The sequence below is a fragment of the Ursus americanus genome, chromosome 26 (assembly GCF_024610735.1).
Source record: "Ursus americanus isolate L20-20 chromosome 26, mUrsAme1.1.p, whole genome shotgun sequence".
NCBI lineage: Eukaryota > Metazoa > Chordata > Mammalia > Carnivora > Ursidae > Ursus > Ursus americanus.
The window spans coordinates 43,769,658-43,789,768 of NC_142152.1; the positions used below are offsets into that span (position 1 = coordinate 43,769,658).

At 42.5% G+C, this 20,111-nt stretch overlaps 1 protein-coding gene across 20 annotated transcripts in view; it reads left to right on the top strand.

Annotated features, from left to right (window-relative positions):
- Positions 1 to 20,111, top strand: part of KLC1 (kinesin light chain 1) — a 65,559-nt gene that overhangs the window by 812 nt on the left and 44,636 nt on the right. Inside the window, exon 2 of one of the 20 annotated variants that reach the window (XM_087856263.1) lies at positions 2,036 to 2,226. The exons of the other annotated variants lie outside the window; for them this stretch is intronic. The gene's annotated coding sequence lies outside the window, so the exon portion shown is untranslated. The remainder of the gene's footprint in view (positions 1 to 2,035; positions 2,227 to 20,111) is intronic. 20 annotated transcript variants of the gene reach the window in all.

The following is a 20,111-nucleotide window of genomic DNA, read 5'->3' on the forward strand; positions in this document are numbered from 1 at the left end:
GGCGCGCCTGTCATGCTCGCGGGCGACAGGCTGCCGGGCGGGTCGGAAGCGTGCGGGGTCCCTGCTGGGAGGCCCGCTCCACGTCGCTTCCTCGGCGATCCTTGTCTTTGAATTGCCAGACGCGAAACGTTTCATCCACGCTGTTCACCTGGGCTGGCGTTGCTCATGCTGCTCAACTTGCGGCAACCCCAACGCGGTTGTCAAATTCGGTGCACCTCTTTCCTTAAAAAAAAAAAAAAATCCTTAAAGCATTAAAAAAGTAAAACTAATGCCTGGTGGATTGGATGGTTTCATAAATAACGTAAGGTTTGTAGATACAGGTAATTTTGTGATAGAATTGTTGCTTATTTAAGCAACACGTTAAGAATTTACATGTTAAGTGTTTGATAAGGAGTACCAAAAATGTTTTTAAAAAGTGTGAGAACAGCAGAAAATTTGAGGTAAACTATTTAAACTGGCGTATAAAAGGGCAGTTCTTTGGTTCTTTGCTTAGTTAAATTCTAAGGCTTTTTTGGATACAGCATGACTAAGCTATTGATCAGAATCATTAGCACAGAATACAAGGTAATAATAGTTCAGTGAAAAACCCATTAAGAAATTGGGACGATGTTCTTAAGTCTCATGATCACATTACAGTTCTGGATTTACCTCTTTCAGGGATTGGCAACAAGCCTTAGTTAGGGTGGGAAATTTGATTCATTGTTCTGTTTCCTAAGTATCTGTAAGAATACAATGATACTAAATATTAAAATGTTCAGATTGTGGGGAGCTGCATGTGGGAAGCCAGGCATTCCTAAGAGCCAGTTTCTCCAAGTCATCAGAGAATGCAACATCATGTTGCAGTGGAGCCTGGCCGCCCTGTGGTGTTACTGAGGGGGGGCGGAGGACCCGGGATGGTAACTTCACTGGGGCCTGGCTCATTCACTTTCCTTGGAAGCGCCTTCTAAAAACATTAGATAGTACAAGTAAAGGAGGAAGGACATGCACGGAGGTCAGGACAGTACCCCCAGGAAGAATGCCAGAGAAAATGCCACTGGGGAGGGACGCATAGTATCTTAAGTATTTTAAAATAAATAAAAACTTAACTGTAGTTATTTAAAATTGTACATTTGAAAAATTACACATTCTTTTTTTTTTTTTTTAAAGATTTTATTTATTTATGTGACAGACAGCCAGCGAGAGAGGGAACACAGCAGGGGGAGTGGAAGAGGAAGAAGCAGGCTCACAGCGGAGGAGCCCGATGTGGGACTCTATCCCGGTACGCCGGGATCACGCCCTGAGCCGAAGGCAGACGCTTTAACGACTGCGCTACCCAGGCGCCCCAAAATTACACATTCTTAAGCATGTTTCATAATGTTGCAAATAGATAAGCCAATGTGTAGCTTTCCATATGGGGCTATAAACGTCAAAAGATTAATTTGTAGGATTTGTGTAACATAGAAACATAAGTGAAATATGATAAGAAACGAGAACTTTATATGCCAAAGAAGTGATCAGTAATATCCTCAGCAGAAGTACAGGCAGGTTTCAAGTGTCAAATTTCAGGACATAGACTAAAAATGATTAGCCTATCAAGTGGTGAAAGCATGGTCTTAAATGTCTATTGAGAACCAACTGAATGGCAGGTGCTATGCTAAGTAGTTGGGGAAATAGATATAAAAGATAGTTGCTGACCTCTAGGAGCTCATGCTCTGGTGGGAGACAGAGGAAATTGGTGGGTACCACAGATTAAGTTAAATATTGTGCTGAATGCCCTGAGAAGGTGATTCTGGGTATGAGACTCGAGGAAAAGTATAATTTGGCCAAATGTCAGGGGTGGGGTTGGTGTTGGCCGTTCTGGGGGACATGGGCCCTGAAACAGTGCTGCCATAAAGGGGACTAAAGTTGGGAAGGGTGAGAGTGGAAAGGGAAGATCAGGGAAGAAAGGCAAGAAGGAGGATTGGGGGATTTTTGTTTTCTTAATTTTTTTTTTAAGGATTGGAGGATTCTTTTTTTTTTTTTTTCTTTTTTAAGATTTTATTTATTTATTTGACAGAGGGAGAGACAGCCAGTGAGAGAGGGAACACAAGCAGGGGGAGTGGGAGAGGAAGAAGCAGGCTCCCAGCGGAGGAGCCTGATATGGAGCTCAATCCCAGAACGCCGGGATCACGCCCTGAGCCGAAGGCAGATGCTTAACGACTGAGCCACCCAAGCGCCCCCAAGGATTGGAGGATTCTTAAGACTGAGGTGACTCTTTAGAAAGCGTAGGTAGTATGGCAGGTGATTTGAACCAAGATGAGACTCTGTGGGAAGCCATTAGTCCCAAGTGAGAACTGAGAGCTCCTGACTTAGGGCAGGGACAATAGGAACAGTGATACAAATGGACTAGAAATGGCTTCATGAATTACAGTGGCCCTGACTTGGGGGTGACCAGACCAGAGTAAGAGTAGGGTTGCAGTCTGGAAGAGATGGAGCAAGAGTGTTTGAAACCAAAGCGAGCTGCTGGAACATAAGTTGGATCATGTCACTCCTCTGCTAAGTTTTGGCCAATGTCCTAAAAGCACTCTGCCCCTATATCTTCCCCTCTTCTTCCTACTCTGGCCTTCCTTTAAGCACACCCACGCTCATCCCAAGACTGCTCTTTTGCATATCACCATGTCCCCACTTCCCCATGCTTCTCAGCACTTCTCACTATCTACAATACTCCTATCATTTTACTTAATTATTTTCTTAGTTTATTGTCTGTCTCTTTCACTTAACATCCATGATTTCCATGGGGACAGGGATTTTTATAAGCACTTAATAAATGTTTATTGAACAAAGGCATGAAAATGACTTCCCTGTCTCTAACTTGGGTGGCTCACTGGCTGGTGACACCCATCAAGATGTGGAAAACGGGAGGAGGAGGAGATGGTGAGCTTAGTTTTGGATAGGTTAAATCTGAAGTGCTTGTGGGGTGCCTAGGTGGAACACTGGGCAGTTGGAGATTCAGATCTGGGGTTCAAGACAAATAGTCTGGAGGTAAAGATTTGGGAGACCTCATCATCTTGTTGAAAGCCAGTGGCTCTCCGAGAGCTTCTGACACTTAGAGACTGCAGAGTCACCCTATGGGTAGGTGGAGGACGTCAGTGTCAAGTTGGCTAAGAGATCAAGGAAGGTTTGGGTGGACAAATCTGTTGGATTTGGCTTCTAGGAGGCTTCTAGGAGGTTATTAGTGACCTTTTAATTTTTTCCTGGGAATACTACCTGCTAAGGCGGATGTGCTAATTCAGAGGTGATCTGCATGCTTTCTTCTAGGGTATCCTAGAAGATGTTGTCCTTCTGCCCTGCAGCTTCCTGCTTAATATACTTTTCCATCAAAATGAATTCAGAATTTAGTTTTGTCTTAGCTATTTTTAAAAATGTATGTATGTATGTATTTATTTATTTATTTATTTATTTATTTTTTAGAAGATTTTATTTATTTATTCGACAGAGAGAGAGCCAGCGAGAGAGGGAACACAAGCAGGGGAAGTGGGAGAGGAAGAAGCAGGCTCATAGCGGAGGAGCCTGATGTGGGGCTCGATCCCAGAACGCCGGGATCACGCCCTGAGCCGAAGGCAGACGCTTAACCACTGTGCCACCCAGGCGCCCCAAAAATGTATTTATTTTAATTGAAGTATAGTTGACGTACAGTATTATATTAGTTTCAGGTGAGCAACATTCAGTGGTTATAGACATTACAAAATGCTCATTATGAGAAGTGTAGTTACTATCTGTCAACATATAGAGTTATTACAATATTATGTTTTAATTAATTTTCGAAGGCAGAGGAAAGCAATTCGGATCTGTGCTTTTAAATATGTTTAGTATGTTGTCCATACTTAATAAAGTGGGAAGGTGAATATCAATAGAATAAACATTTTAAGCTGAGTTAAGTGCATATGTAAAGTAGACATTATTTCCTTGGTTCTAAAATATTCCAGTAACCTCAGTTTAAACCTTGGATTGTTCCCTGGCTGATTGCATTACATGGAAATTTATGTCCCAGTGTCTCTGAAGCTCACTATACCACTATTAATAAAAGTGATAATAGCGAAGTTAACACTGAATGAGATAAAATTGGTGCTGTAACCCCCCCACTCTACTGTGAACAAAACAGGTCAGAGAGGGCAAGTTACTTAAGCCAGAGGTACACAGCCGTGAAATCAGCCTTCTAATGCAGATATTTTTGCTTGCACAGTTCAAGCTTTGAACCACCTTGCTGTCAGGAGTCACAGTAATGCCAAGCTCTAGTTGCCTTCATCTGGGAAGCCCTTGGCTAGCGCTTGCATTTCAGAAGCCCTGGTGATGCACTGTGGCTGTGGTGACTCCCTGGGGTTGCTGTCTAACGTGTACTGTTTCAGGCACCATATTGTCATTGTAGTCGTGTTGGTCACAGAGTCTGGCATAGACTAGGTGATCAGTAAAAGCTGATTGAGCCTTCATTTCTGTGGTGAATCCACATGGAGTGTTTTTGCTTAAATTCACTTATTCTGCCTGTTTAAAAAGGATTTGTATTATTGACCAAATGGGAAAAATGTTAATTTCTATTCTTTTACAATTGTAAAAAACAAACTAAGTATATTTACACTGTTGTGCAATAGATGTCTAGAACCTTTTCGTCTTGCAAAATTGAAACTCTATGTCCATTAAATAACAACTTCCCATCCACTACCCCCCACCCCCAAACACAATTATATTTTCTGACTCAATGACTTTGTCTACTTTAGATACCTCATATAAGAATCATACAGTATTTGCCTTTTTTTTTTGTTTATTTTTTTAGTAATCTCTGCACTAATGTGGAGCTCAAACTCACAATCCCAGGATCAAGAGTATAGCATTTGTCTTCTTGTGACTGGCTATTTGTGATTTAGCATATTGTCCTCAAGGTTCATCCATAATTTCTATTCTTTTTAAGTAAAATATCATTGAGTTTTAAAGCTTTTGTAGTATGAAATTTGTATTAGATCTCTGTTTAGTATGTAACAGGTTACTATAAATTTAATGGCTTAAAACAGTCACATTTATTTCAGTTACCATGGATGAGTGGCTCACATGGCTGCAGTTGTGTGTTGGGCTGCAGTTGTCTTCCTGAGCTCATAGCGCTCTTGTAGGCTCTTGGGGTTGTGGCAGAATTCAGTTCTTCTTCTTCTTTTTTTTTTTTTAAGATTTTATTTATTTATTTGACAGAGATAGAGACAACCAGCGAGAGAGGGAACACAAGGGGGAGTGGGAGAGGAAGAAGCAGGTTCCTAGTGGAGGAGCCTGATGTGGGGCTCCATCCCAGAACGCTGGGATCACGCCCTGAGCTGAAGGCAGACGCTTAACGACTGCGCCACCCAGGCGCCCCAGAATTCGGTTCTTCTGGTTGTAGGACTGATGTCCTGCTTTTCTTGTTTCCTGGCTGTCAGCCGGGGGCTCTCTCAGCTCCTCGAGGTGGCCTCCTCCATCGTCAAAGCCAGAGTGGAAAAGCTCCCACACCCTGAGTTCCTCTCACACTTTGAATCTCTGACTTCTGTTCTTGTGGCTTCTAGATCCAGATTTAAAGAGCTCCAGGGAGGGATGCCTGGCTGGCTCATTCAGAAGAGCATGAGACTTTTTTTCTCAGGGTCATGAGTGTGAGCCCCATGTTGGGTATAAAAATTACTTAAAAACAAAATCGTTTAAAAAAAAAAAAGCTTAAAAAATAAGTAAAGGGACTTGTGATTAGGTCAGGCCCACCAGGATAATCTCCCTATCTTAAGGTCAAGTGATTTGGGGCCTTAATTACATCTATTGCAAAATCCCTTCATAGCAGTACCTAGAGGAACTTGATGTACTGGGAGATGTGCATACACTAGGGCCCAGGAATCTTGATGGGGACGAGGCGTCTGCCTACCACATCTCAGTTTTATTCTGTTTTCAGAACAAAACCATTCTCTCTCTCTCTTTTTTTTTTTTAATTTGTCAGAGAGAGTGAGTGAGAGAGGGCACGAGCAGGGGGAGTGGCAGGCAGAAGGAGAAGCAGGCTCTTTGCTGAGCAAGGAGCCCAATGCAGGATTTAGTCCCAGGACCCCGAGATCATGACGTGAGTCGAGGCAGATGCTTAACCGACTGAGCCACCCAGGCATCCCTGAACAAAACCATTCTTAACCATCTTTCGGTTAATGTTGGGAGTTATGATTTCTGAATATGTACATTAATGTTAGCAAATTTTGCTTTATTTAAAAATGTTGAGATATAATTTGCATATAGTGAAATGCCATGATTTTAAATATATTGTTCATTCTGTTTTGATGAATACATATCAAGATATGGCCCAGAAAATTCCCTCAGGCCCCTATCCAATCATCCATCATCCCCCACCACTCCTCGGCAACGATGATCTGATTTTTATAACCACAGGTTAGTTCTGCCTGTTCTAGAATTTCATATAAATGAGATTATATAATATATATTTTTTGCATCCAGCTGCTTTCACTGAGCATAACATTTATTAAAAAAGGTTTTATTTATTTATTTGTCAGAGAGAGAGTGTGCATGGTTACAAGCAGGGGGAGTGGCAGGCAGAGGGAGAAGCAGACACCCCACTGAGCTAGGAGCCCAATGTAGGACTCAATCCCAGGACCCTGGGATCATGATCTGAGCCGAAGGTAGACGCTTCACCAGCTGAGCCACCCAGGCGTCCCTAAGCATAACATTTTTGAAATTCATACATGTTGCTGCCTGTGTCAGTGGTTGGTTCTTTTCTGTTTGTTGTATGAATCTACACAGTTAAGCCATTTTTCTTCTGAAGCACACCTGGGGGGGGGCACTCGTTCTTGTGGGAGACCATGTGGACATACATTTTCATTTCTTCTGGATAAATACCTAGGAGTGGGATTGCTCATAGAGTAGATGTGTCATTAACTTTATTTATTTGTCTGTCTACCTGTTTATTTATTTGTGGAGGTAGCATGTGAGCAGAGGGGGAGAGAATCTGAAGCAGGCTCCACGCTCAGCTGAGCAGAGCTCGGGTGTATCATTAACTTTTAAAGAAAGGAATCCAAAGAGTGCTTGTACATTTTACATTTGGACCAGCAATGTGTGGGTGTTCTTCTGGTTGCTGCATATCCTCTTTGGCACTTGGTATTGTTTTCATCTTCACGTTCTAGCGGATGTGTAGTGGCATCTTGTTGAATGCGTTTCGTGAGCATTTCCCTGATGACTAATAATGAGCACTTATTCATATGCTTACTGGCCTTCTGTGTATACCTGCTTTTGTGAAGTGTCTCTTAAGTCTTCTACCCACTTAGAAAGTCAGGTTGTCTTTTTATTATTGAGTATAGGAATTCCTTACGTATTTGAGTACGAGTCTTTTTGCCAGGTACATATGTTGCAAATATTTTTTCCCGATCTAGGGGTTAACTGTATGCTTTTTGGCTGTGTCTTTTAATAATAATTTTGAATTTCGATGAATTCCGCTTTATCCATTTTGTTTTTTTATGGTTCCTGCTTTCTCTTTTATCTGTTTTGAAATCATTAAAAGATGTGTGCTCTTTTGGGAAAACTCAAGATTCAAAAAGTATAAAGGTGTGAATTCTGTCGTTTCCCGTTTCCTTCTCCCGAGAGAATGGATTTTTTAAAAAAATGTATGTATTTTAAAAGATTTTATTTATTTGAGAGAGAACACACGAGAGAGTGAGCACAATTGGGGGGTAGGGACAGAAGGAGAGGGAGAAGCAGATTCCCCATTGAGCAGGGAGCCTTGAGGAGCAAGGACTTCCTCAAGGGAGCCCTTGAAGATCTCTGGACTCTGGGATCATGACCGGAGCCGAAGGCAGACACTTAACTGACTGAGCCCCCCAGGTGCTCCCCGTGTGTGTGTGTGTGTGTGTGTATTGAAGATTTTATTTATTTATTTTTATATAATGTATTATTTATTTCAGGGGTACAGGTCTGTGATTCATCAGTTTTACACAATACACAGCGCTCACCACAATGCATACCCTTCCTAGTGTCCATCACCCAGCCACCTCATCCCTCCCACCCCTGTCCACTCCAGCAACCCTCAGTTTGTTTCCTGAGATTAAGAGTCTCTTATGGTTTGTCTCTCTCTTCTTTCTTGTTTCATTTTTTCCCTCTCTTCCCCTGAGTCTCTGCCTTGTTTCTCAAATTCCACATATCAGCGAGATTGTATGAGAATTGTCTTTCTCTGATTGACTTAATTCGCTTAGCATAATACCCTCTAGTTCTATCCATGCCATTGCAAATGGCAAGATTTCATTTTTTTGATGGCCGCATAATATTCCTGTGTCACACCCCACATCTTCTTTATCCATTCATCTGTTGATGGACATCTGGGCTCTTTCCATAGTTTTGCTTTTGTGGACGTTTCTATTATAAACATTGGGGTGCAGGTGCCCCTTCAGATTACTACATTTGTATCTTTCGGGTACATACGGAGTAGTGCAATTGCTGGGTTGTAGGGTAACTCTATTTTCAACTCTTTGAGGAACCTGCATACTGTTTTCCAGAGTGGCTGCACCAGCTTGCGTTCCCACCAACAGTGTAGGAGGGTTCCCCTTTCTCCACATCCTCGCCAACATCTGTTGTTTCCTAACTTGTTAGTTTTAGCCATTCTGATGGGCGTGAGGTGGTATCTCATTGTGCTTTTGATTTGTATTTCCCTCATGCTGCGTAATGTTGAGCACTTTTTCATGTGTCTGTTGGCCATTTGGACGTCTTCTTTGCAGAAATGTCTGTTCATGTCTTCTGGCCACCGCTTGATTAGATTATTTGTTCCTTGAGTTTTGAGTTTGGTAAGTTCCTTATAGATTTTGGATACTAGCCCTTCATCTGATAATGTCATTCGCAAATATCTTCTTCCATTCTGTCAGTAGTCTTTTGGTTGACTGTTTCCTTTGCTGTACAAAAACGTTTTATCTTGATGAAGTTCCAATAGTTTGTTTTTGCCTTTGTTTCCCTTGCCTTTGGCGATACGTCTAGGAAGAAGTTGCTGCTGCCGAGGTGGAAGAGGTTGCTGCCTGTGTCCTCCTCAAGGATTTTGATGGATTCCTGTCTCACATTTAGGTCTTTCATCCATTTTGAGTCTATTTTTGTGTAGGGTGTAAGGAAATGGTCCAGTTTCGTTCTTCTGCATGTGGCTGTCCGATTTTCCCAACACCATTTGTTGAAGAGACTGTCTTTTTTCTGTTGAATATTCTTTCCTGCTTTAGTGAAGATGAGTTGACCATAGAGCTGAGGGTCCATTTCTGTTCTCTGTTCTGTTCCATTGATCTATGTGTCTGTTTTTGTGCCAGTACCACACTGTCTTAATGCTTACAGCTTTGTAATAGAGTTTGAAGTCCAGAATTGTGATGTCACTGGCTTTGGTTTTCTTTTTCAACATTCCTCTGCTATTCAGGGTCTTTTCTGGTTCCATATAAATTTTAGGATTATTTATTCCATTTCTGTGAAAAAAGTTGTTGGTATTTTGACAGGGATCGCATTGAATGTGTAGATTGCTCTAGATAGCATAGACGTTTTCACAATATTTTTCTTCCAATCCATGAGCATGCATTTCTTTGTGTCTTCCTCAATTCCTTTCATGAATATTCTGTAGTTTACTGAGTACAGATCCTTTGCCTCTTTGGTTAGATTTATTCCTAGGTATCTTATGGTTTTGGGTGCAATTGTAAATGGGGTCGACTCCTTAATTTCTCTTCTTCTGTCTTGTTGTTGGCGTATAGAAATGCAGCTGATTTCTGTGCACTGATTTTATATCCTGTCACTTTACTGAATTCCTGGATGAGTTCTAGCAGTTTTGGGGTGGAGTCTTTGGGTTTTCCACATAAAGTATCCTGTCCTCTAGGAAGAGTGAGAGTTTGACTCCTTTTCCGATTAGGATGCTGTTTATTTCTTTTCTCTGACTGTGAGGCTAAGACTTCTAGCACTATGTTGAACAGCAGTGGTGATAGTGGACATCCCTGCTGTGTTCCTGACCTTAGGGGGAAAGCTCCAGGTTTTTCCCCACTGAGAATGATATTTGCTGTGGGTTTTTCATAGATGGCTTTTATGATATTGAGGTATGTTCCCTCTATCCCTGCACTGTGAAGAGTTTTAATCAAGAAAGGATGCTGTACTTTGTCAAATGCTTTTTCTGCATCTATTGAAAGGATCATATGGTTCTTGTCCCTTCTTTTATTAATGTAGTGTAACACATTGATTGATTTGAGGATGTTGAACCACCCTTCCAGCCCAGGAATAAATCCCACTTGGTCATGGTGAATAATCCTTTTAATGTACTGTTGGATCCTATTGGCTAGTATTTTGATGAGAATTCTTGCATCCATGTTTATTTTTTTAAGATTTTATTTTTAAGTAATCTCTACACCCATTGTGAGGCTGGAACTCACAACCCCAAGATCAAGAGTCTCATGCTCAGGGCTCTTGAGTGGCCTAGTCGGTTAAGTGTCTGACTGTGATTTCAGCTCAGTTCATGATCTCAGGGTGGTGAGATTGAGCCCTGTGTCAGGCTCTGTGCTCAGTGGGGAGTCTTCTTGAGATTCTACCCCCTCCACATGTGTGTGCTCTCTCTCAAAATACAAAAATAAATCTTTAAAAAAAAAAAAGGAGTCTCATGTTCCACTTACTAAGCCAACCAGACACCCCTTAAAATATGTTAATTGCCTTTCTTTAGGAAAGAAAACTATTCCATATATGTATCTCCGATTAGCACTTAAATATATAAATTTAGTGTTATGATATTATGTTAACCTGTTTTTCGTTTTGAAATAAAAATGGTGTTTTTTAAACTACATAATGAATACTCTCTATATTTTTATTTTTTTGCCCCAGACTCCCATAACACCCTGTTTTGTAATCTCTTAGTCACACTGTCCAACGAAGCTGTTTTTCCTTTTTGTTTGCTCAACCAAAGACTTGTAATAGAGACATCTGCATCATTTGGGCTTACTTGTTTTTTTTTTAAGATTTTATTTATTTGACAGAGAGAGACAGCCAGTGAGAGAGGGAACACAAGCCGGGGGAGTGGGAGAGGAAGAAGCAGGCTCCCAGCGGAGGAGCCTGATGTGGGGCCCGATCCCGGATCGCCGGGATCACGCCCTGAGCCGAAGGCAGATGCTTAACGACTGCGCCACCCAGGCGCCCCAAGGGCTTACTCGTTCTTGATTTAGGAAGAAGCATGTTCTCCTGTATTTTTATGTAATACCTTTTCCTGTAGTTTGTCATGCTTAAAATTTGCATCTGAAGAGATGGGTCTGTGGGCCTTTGGTCCCATGGCACATTGAATGACCTAGTACACTGTCTGGCTGTGGCCAGGAGCCCTACCTTGCTGGCGCGGGGTGGGGGTAGGTATCTCTCCGCTGCCTCTGGCAGTTGGTGGCCCACAGCTGGTGGGGGACATGGCCTTCTTGTAAAACTCTTTCCTTAGCTGCTGCGTAGTCATTGACAAGCAAAGTGAACTCTTCCTACTACTACTTCTTCACGGAGTAGTGTGGTTAGGTTATCACGGTGTTAGAAGATCTGCGTACGTAGAGGTGGCCAGTTTCAGAACAGAACCGCCCTCGACCTACTGAGCTTGGCTGTGGGGGAGGGACCCAGGGAATCCTGACTGCCTTGGTTTCTCAATTTCTGCAAGGGCATCCATGACAGATTTGTCCAAGAGGCAAAGGCATGCTTTTGTTTTTTCCGGCGGGTTATAGTTTTAGGATGGAAACAGATTCAGAATAGATGCTGTAATTATGGAATCTTTAATATTAAAACATTTGCCTTTGTGTGTGTGTGCGTGCTCAAAAAGTATAAATTCATTGCTCCACAATTAAATTTATGTTAATTTACATCAGAGTTTTTCTCAGTCATACTCAAACAATCAGGATTTTCTAATCTTCCAATCTTCCTTTTCATGTTTCTTTGGGCTTAATTTAAGTTGCAAGAACATACATAGGGAAGGCATCTGGCATTCTGTGCTGGCATCTGCTGAGAGGTATGCCTTTTTTTTTTTAATTCTTTATTTAAATTCAATTTAGGGGGGCGCCTGGGTAGCGCAGTCGTTAAAGCGTCTGCCTTCGGCTCAGGGCGTGATCCTGGCGTTCTGGGATCGAGTCCCACATCGGGCTCCTCCGCTGGGAGCCTGCTTCTTCCTCTCCCACTCCCCCTGCTGTGTTCCCTCTGTCACTGGCTGTCTCTCTGTCACATAAATAAATAAAATCTTTAAAAAAAAAAAAATTCAATTTAGTTAAGATATACTGTGTTACTAGTTTTAGGGGTAGAATTTAGTGATTCATCAGTTGCATGCACTTTATAGATTTTTGTGATTTTTAGGCCAGCACGATTCATTCATTCAGTTTATTCTTGTGATTTAAATTTAGAAGAGGAGATGAAAGGATTAGATTAGGTTAGATTAGGTTTGAGGAAGATGAGATTGGAGGAGATACACTGGTACAAAGTAGTAAATGATGAGTGATAGAATTTCCATTCCTGAGCTGCTTTGTGTCAGTCTCTGGAATTGTATCTCTGCTGCCTCTGGCAGTTCGTGGCCCACAGATGAAGTTTCTGATCGGGAGGTGCCTGATGGAGCACATCCTCCCTTGAGTAGAATTTAGTGATTCTTACATGGGAAAGAGTAGGCAGTGTGTAGCTGGATAAAATATGTTTGTTATTATGATACAGTATTATATTTAGAAAATAAAATAACCCACTATTGTAAGCCTACAAAGGGGTATAACATTTCTATTTTTATCCAAAAATGTCATGTTTTGAAAATGATGGAGACCCTCCAGGAGACCTTTTTGGATTTGGCTTAAAATATGAACCCTAACTTTGTTATATAAGCTGGGGAAGTGACACTCCTCCTCCACACTGTTTAGCCTCTCTTGCTTTCACCGAAACAAAAATTAAACATCAGAAAATTCAAGATTCAGGGGCGCCTGGGTGGTACAGCGGTTAAGCGTCTGCCTTCGGCTCAGGGCGTGGTCCCGGCGTTATGGGATTGAGCCCCACATTAGGCTCCTTCACTATGAGCCTGCTTCTTCCTCTCCCACTGCCCCTGCTTGTGTTCCCTCTCTCGCTGGCTGTTTCTATCTCTGTCAAATAAATAAATAAGACCTTTAAAAAAAAAAAAAAAGAAAATTCAAGATTCATTGTTTTGTTTCACTTTTTTTTTTTTTTAAAGATTATTTATTTGTCAGAGACAGAAAGAGAGAGAGAGAGAGCGTGAGCGTGAGTGGGGAGGGGCAGAGGGAGAAGCAGGCTCTGCACTGAGCAAAGAGCCCGATGTGGGACTTGATCCCAGGACTCTGGGATCGTGACCTGAGCTGAAGGCAGATGCTTAACGACTGAGCCACCCAGGCATCCCTTAGTTTTTTGTTTTTTGTTTTTAATGTAATCTCTACACCCAATGTGGGGCTTGAACTCATGACCCCGAGATCAAGAGTCACATGCTCTTCTGACTGAGCCAGCCAGGCACTCCAGTTTTACCTCTTTTTAAGCAGGTAATATTCCTTCTCTGACTCTGCACTATATGATTTTTGTTCTGGGGCACCTGGGTGGCTCAGTAGGTTAAGTGTTTTGACTCTTGATTTTTGCTTTGGTCATGATCTCAGGGTCATGAGATTGAGGCCTGCATCAGGCTCTGTGCTGGGTGTGCTGCCTTCCCCCGCCCCCTCTGCCACATTCTCTCTCTCTCAAAATAAAATATATTTATAACTTTTGTTCTGAAACTTCAGAACCAAAAACATGTACATTTTTTTTTTTTTAAGATTTTATTTATTTATTTGACAGAGATAGAGACAGCCAGCGAGAGAGGGAACACAAGCAGGGGGAGTGGGAGAGGAAGAAGCAGGCTCATAGCGGAGGAGCCTGATGTGGGGCCCGATCCCGGAACGCCGGGATCACGCCCTGAGCCGAAGGCAGACGCTTTAACCGCTGTGCCACCCAGGCGCCCCTGTACATTTTTAATTCTGATATTACCATTGGTCGCTTTGCTTTTTAGTCACAATGGATAAGGTATTATGTATTTGGAAATTTCTAATTACATTGAAGAGGGCTTGAGATTTTTGTTGCTTATGAAAAAGGGAGCGTAGGATATTAAAAAGATTGAGAAGTGAAGTTTTCTGTGATTTCGTGACAAAGCTAAAATAGATTAGGTCCCAGAGTTGGGTTTTGTGTTTTGTTTTCTTTGGTCTGCATCATTAATTAAAAAAAAAAATTCTCGATCTGTTATACTGAAATATTTATATATGAAAAAATTCATCAGGTTACTCAAACTTCTGATTCTAGAATATTTTTATTACCCCAAAAAGAAACCCTGAACCCATTGGCAGTCACTCACCACCCTTCTCTCCCTCCAGCCCCTGGCAGCTGCTAATCTGCTTCCTGTCTATGGACATTTCATATAAATGGGATTATGCAATATGTGGCCCCCCCCTTTTTTTAAAGATTTTATTTATTTGAGAGGAAGAACAAGCAAGGGAGAGAGGCAGAGGGATAGGGAGAAGCAGGCTCTCAGCTGAGCAGCAAGCCCCATGTGGGGCTCGATCCCAGAATCCTGGGATCATGACCCAAGCTGAAGGCAGACGCTTAACTGACTGAGCCACCCAGGTGCCCCAATATGTGGCCTTTTGTCTCTGGCTTGGTTCACGTAAGTACAGGTGTGTGAGGTCCAACCATGTTGAAGCTTGTATCAGTATTTTGTTCCTTTTTTTAGCCAAATAATATTCCACTGTATGGATAGACCACATTTTGTTTATCCATTCATCAGTTGATAGACATTTGGGTTGTTTCCACATTTTGGCTGTTATGAATAATGTCAAAGTATGGGTGTAAAAGTTTTACATTTGTCCTGCATTTTTTGGACCATTTGTGTGCGAGTTTTTATGTAAACGTGTTTTTCGTTTTCTTGGGTAGGTCCTAACCCAGGGTGGGATTGATGGGTCATTCCCTTAATTTTTAGAGTTTTGACACTTGTATCATTCAGTGCACAACACTCTCTGTAACCTTGAGTTCCATGATACTGAATGTCTTGGTCTGTTTATGCTGCTGTAACAAAATACCATAAACTGGGGGCTTATAAATAGCAGGGATTTATTTCTCATAGTCCTGGAGGCGGGGGATTCCAAGATCATAAGTAGAGTCAGTGTCTGGTGAGCGTCTGGTTTTGGTTCATAGGTGTCTGTCTTCTCTGTGGCCTCACTGGGTAGAAGGGGGAGGGAGCTCTGTGGACTCTCATTGATAAGAGCACTGATCCCATTTAGTAGGGCTCCACCCTTAGGACCTAAGCACCTCCCAAGGGCCCCACCTCGAAATACCATCACCTTGGGGATTAGGTTTCCACATATGAATTTGGGCGGGACACAAACATTCAGATCATAACACAATATTTATTTCCTTGAATACAACCTCAGTTGTTTACTATGGGCTCATTAGAGGCTCTCTGGCTGCTTTTCATCTCTCCTGCTGTCAGGAACCCATGCCCATCAGGGCTTCCGGTTGTATGTAGAGAGATGGGCAGTGGGTCTAGCTGGCTGCATTTCACACAGGTTCAGCTCACGTATCTCTTGGGAAAACATCTCAGTTGTGATGTTCTGCTACCAATATTGGCAAAGTAAAGACTTCTCTGTTCTCCCATCTTATTTTTCTTTTTCTTTGCTACCCTTTGTTGTGTTTGTAGGAACTTCATTTCATAATCAAGAACTGTCAGGATAACTCACATTTCTCTCTTGGCTGTCCTTCACTCTGTGCATCCAGACTTGTTGTTTTTTTCTATCACATTCTTTTAAAAAATTGAGATATAAGTCACGTAATGTAGCAGTTACCATTTTAAAGTGTACAGTTAAGTGAACTTTTTAGTATAGTCTCTACGTTGGGCAACCACTACCACTAAACCAATTTCACACATTCCCTTTTAAATATATACATATATATGTTTTCTTTTTTAAAAGATTTTATTTATTTATTAGAAAGAGATAGGGGGAGGGAGAACATGAGCTGGGGGGGAGGGGCAGAGGGAGAGGAAGCAGCAGTTTCCCTGCCCAGCAGGAAGCTGAAGCTCCATCCCCCGGACTCAAGGGTCATGACCTGAGCAGAAGGCAGACGCTTAAGCCGACTTAAAATTTCTTTCTTTCTTTTTTAAAAAAGATTTTATTTATTTATTTGACAGAGACAGCCAGCAAGAGAGGGCACACAAGCAGGGGGAGTGGGAGAGGAAGAAGCAGGCTCCCATTGGAAGAGCCTGATGTCGGCTCGATCCCAGAACGCTGGGATTACGCCCTGAGCCGAAGGCAGACGCTTAACGACTGAGCCACGCAGGTGCCCCCCCCCCCCCACTTAAACTTTCTTTACCACATTAGCTTTTTACTGCTACCTGGCAGAAATTTACATGCTAAAACCAGGGGAGGTAAAGTGACCAAAATGATGCTCTTTCTTTCTCTGGCCTTTGCTTTCTTTTTGTTAATTCTTTTTTTTAAAGGATTTTATTTGTTTATTAGAGAGAGAGAGAACGTGCGTGCACGCACTCTAGCTGGGGAGGGGGAAGGGAAGAGGGAGAGGGACAAGCAGACTCTGCCTGAGTTGGGGGACCCAGTCCCACGACCCCCAGAATCACAACCTGAGCCGAAATCAGGAATCAGGTGCTCAACTGACTGAGCCACCCAGGTGCCCCTCTTTTTGTTAATCTTTGATAGGGGGAGGGTTTGGTAAATTTGTCAGACTATTAAAAATTGTATTGCCTGTTAATTAATAGAATGATTGTGTGTGTATAATATCATTGTCTGTAGTCAGTATAACTATTGTGTTGAGTATAAAGGGAATATAAATATATGTGGAAAGATGAGGTGGTAGAGATTGGAAATGAGAGCATTGCATGAAAATTGATAATCTGATATGACAAAAATGCAATATGTGTGATCTAATATGATCTTTAAAAAGTGCATTTAGAGTCTAACCAGTTCAGGTTTAATTTTTCTGTTTTTTAAAAAATTTTAGAAAGATTTTGTTTATTTGAGAGAGAATGCAGGGGAGGGGGCAGGGGGAGAAGCAGACTCCCTGCTGAGCAGGGAGCCTGATGGATGTGATGCTCAATCCCAGGACCCTGAGATCATGATCTGAGCCAAAGGCAGACACTTAACCGACTGAGCCACCTAGGTGTCCCAGTTTTTCTGTTTTATAAAATATTCGGTGTATGGGGCGCCTGGGTGGCATAGCGGTTAAGCGTCTGCCTTCGGCTCAGGGCGTGATCCTGGCGTTCTGGGATCGAGTCCCACATCGGGCTCCTCTGCTATGAGCCTGCTTCTTCCTCTCCCACTCCCCCTGCTTGTGTTCCCTCTCTCGCTGGCTGTCTCTATCTCTGTCAAATAAATAAATAAAATCTTAAAAAAAAAAAAAATTCGGTGTATTCAGTATTTCTATTGTCTCACTGTTAGGTTAGTCTATATTTATTATGGCAGAAGTTTCAAATCCTTTCTGTATTTGAGGGTTTAAGTAGTTCCTTAGCCTGCAACTCCAGGCAGTCCAGTTTTAGGTATTAGTCTGTTTTCTGGTGGGTGAGCAATCAGAAGCCCCCAGTGCTTGCAGTGTGTGTGCGCGTGTGTGTGGAGAGAGCTTACAGTCTGTTCCCCGTTCTGCCTAGTGTGGGCTTAAGTGTCCTCAGCTGTCTGTCTCCCCGTTGGTAGGTGGGAACTGCAGTGATGGTTCACTAAACTAACTGCAGACTTGGTTTTGTTCTCATAAGACAATACAGTTAGGAAAATGCTCTAGAAACTAAAACGCACAGATGTGCATTTTCACTATACAGATTGCACCTAAACTTCTGGTTCTGTTTTTATCAAAGTTACATATGTACTTTTTTGTATTCTTTGTAGGTAGTTTTTTTTTTTTTTTTTTTTAGATTTTATTTATTTGACAGAGAGCTCACACAAGCAGGGGGAGCGGCAGACAGAGGGAGATGCAGGCTCCCCGCTGAGCAGGGAGCCCGATGCGGGACTTGATCCCAGGGTTATGTGGGACTCCATCCCAGGGCCCTGGGATCATGACCTGAGCTGAAGGCAGCTGCTTACCCGACTGAGCCACCCAGGCGCCCCTATAGGTAGATTTTTAAAAAACAAACTCTTTTGGATAGCTTTAGGTCTACAGAAACGGTGCAAAGACTACAAAGTTCCTGCATACCTGCACTCCAGTTTCTCCTAATGTTAATATCCTACATTATTATGGCACTATTTGTGACAGCTCAGGAACCAGCGTTCATAATCTTAACCAAACTCCCCATTTTATTTGGATTTTACTAGTTTTCCCCTAATATCCTTGTTCTGTTCCAGAACCCCATCCAGCACACCACACCATGTCACATTTAGCCATCATTTTTTCTGGGCTGTGACAGTTTCTTAGACTTCCCTTGTTTTTGATAGACTGTGCCACCCAGGCGCCCCAATGACATAGTATTTTTAATAAGTAGTATCCTTTAGGTATAATTTAAAGTATAAAACAAATATCCAGGGGTGCCTGGGTGGCTCAGGTCGTGATCCTAGGGTCTTGGGATTGAGTCCCACAAAGGGCTCCCTTCTCAGCAGGGAGTCTGCTCCTCCCTCTGCCTCCCCTCACCGCACTCGTGCTTGCTCTCTCGCTCAAATAAATAAAATCTTTAAAAAAATCCCAAATATCCACAGTCCATGTTGACATAAATGAGTAAATAAATACATGAGGAATGGGACAGAGAAAAGACACTGTCCTGTACAGAAGAACTCCAGACGCCTTATCTTCCCTCTTCAGGAGTCAGCTCTCCCCAGCTCTCTGAGTGTGGGCTGCAGGGCATGACTTGCTTCCTGAAGGAGTGGAAGTGTGCAGTGGAGGGAGGCCTGTAGAGGGGAAGCCTGCCCGAACCACCTGAGCTAGGTGGTCAAGGCTGGCTTCATTAGTTGTCAAGTCGGGGGGAGCGCATGTGTTCTTGCCATGACATGATGAGAATGGTACACATACAGTTTTCACAGATCATTTTGTAGGTGTGGTTTTTGCCATTTCCTTGCTGCCCCTTTCCCTCTCCCTAGAAGTAACTGTTTTTACTTCTTTTAAGTGAAATTATACTTCTTCCGTAATTAACACTGTTTCTATTGTTTCTAAATAACAGGCTTATTATATTACCTGATTATTATTATTTTTTAAAGATTTTATTTTTTTTAAGTGATCCCTACACCCAGTGAGGGGCTCAGACTTACAGCCCTGAGATCAAGAGTCACATGTTCCACTAACTGAGCCGGCCAGGCCCCGCGATGATTTTTCACTGTTTGACTTCCCATTCTAGATACTTGACTTCTGTCTTTCTTTGCTTCTCTTCATAGAGATGGAGCCTTTGCTAATCCACCCATGTCTTCAGCGCTTGTCCCCAGGTTGCTGCAGAGCTCTGTCTTCCCCACGGTGAACCCTGTGCCCCATAGTCCATGTTTTCTTCTCATTTTTTTTTCTTTCTCATGTTTTCTTCTTGACTTACTGTTTTGGCTGAGCGCATCTTCTTGTACCTGAGAAAGGGTGCATGAGAGGTTGAAGTGTTTGAGACCTTTTAATGTCTGAAAGTCTTCTTCTCCTATTCCCACAGTTGATTGTTTCCCTGGTTATGAAATTCTAAATTGGGAATAATTTTCCTTCAGAATTTTGGAGGCATTTGTTTAATTGCCTTTTGCTTCCAGTGTTGCTCTTGAGAAGTCTGAAGCCGTTGATTGCTTTAATTCTGCCTGCGTGACCCCGACCCCCTGGGAGCATGTAGGATATTCTTTTGTCACCACAATATTTTCATTTTCTTTAAAAAAGTATTTTTTTTGGTAAAGTCCTCCTTTGCCTTGAATAGTGTCTGACATAGAGTTGGGGCCCAGGTAGTATTTCACTGATGGGGTGGCTGTTCTTTCTTTGAGCTGGTCGCATCTGTCACCTCCCCCTTGGGATGTGAAGGCCAGGCTGTCAGTGCTCTACAGGCCAGGTGGTGGTTGAGGGTTGGGTCCTCCAGCTTTTCTCTCTCTCTGTTGTCCACGAGAGTTCTTAGTTCCCCTGCCAGGCCTCAGTGGACATGGCAGTCCTGCGTCTCAGTTTAAAGCATCAATCTTTCATTGCACGGAATTGTCCACTTTAAATTTGTCAGTGTCTATTAT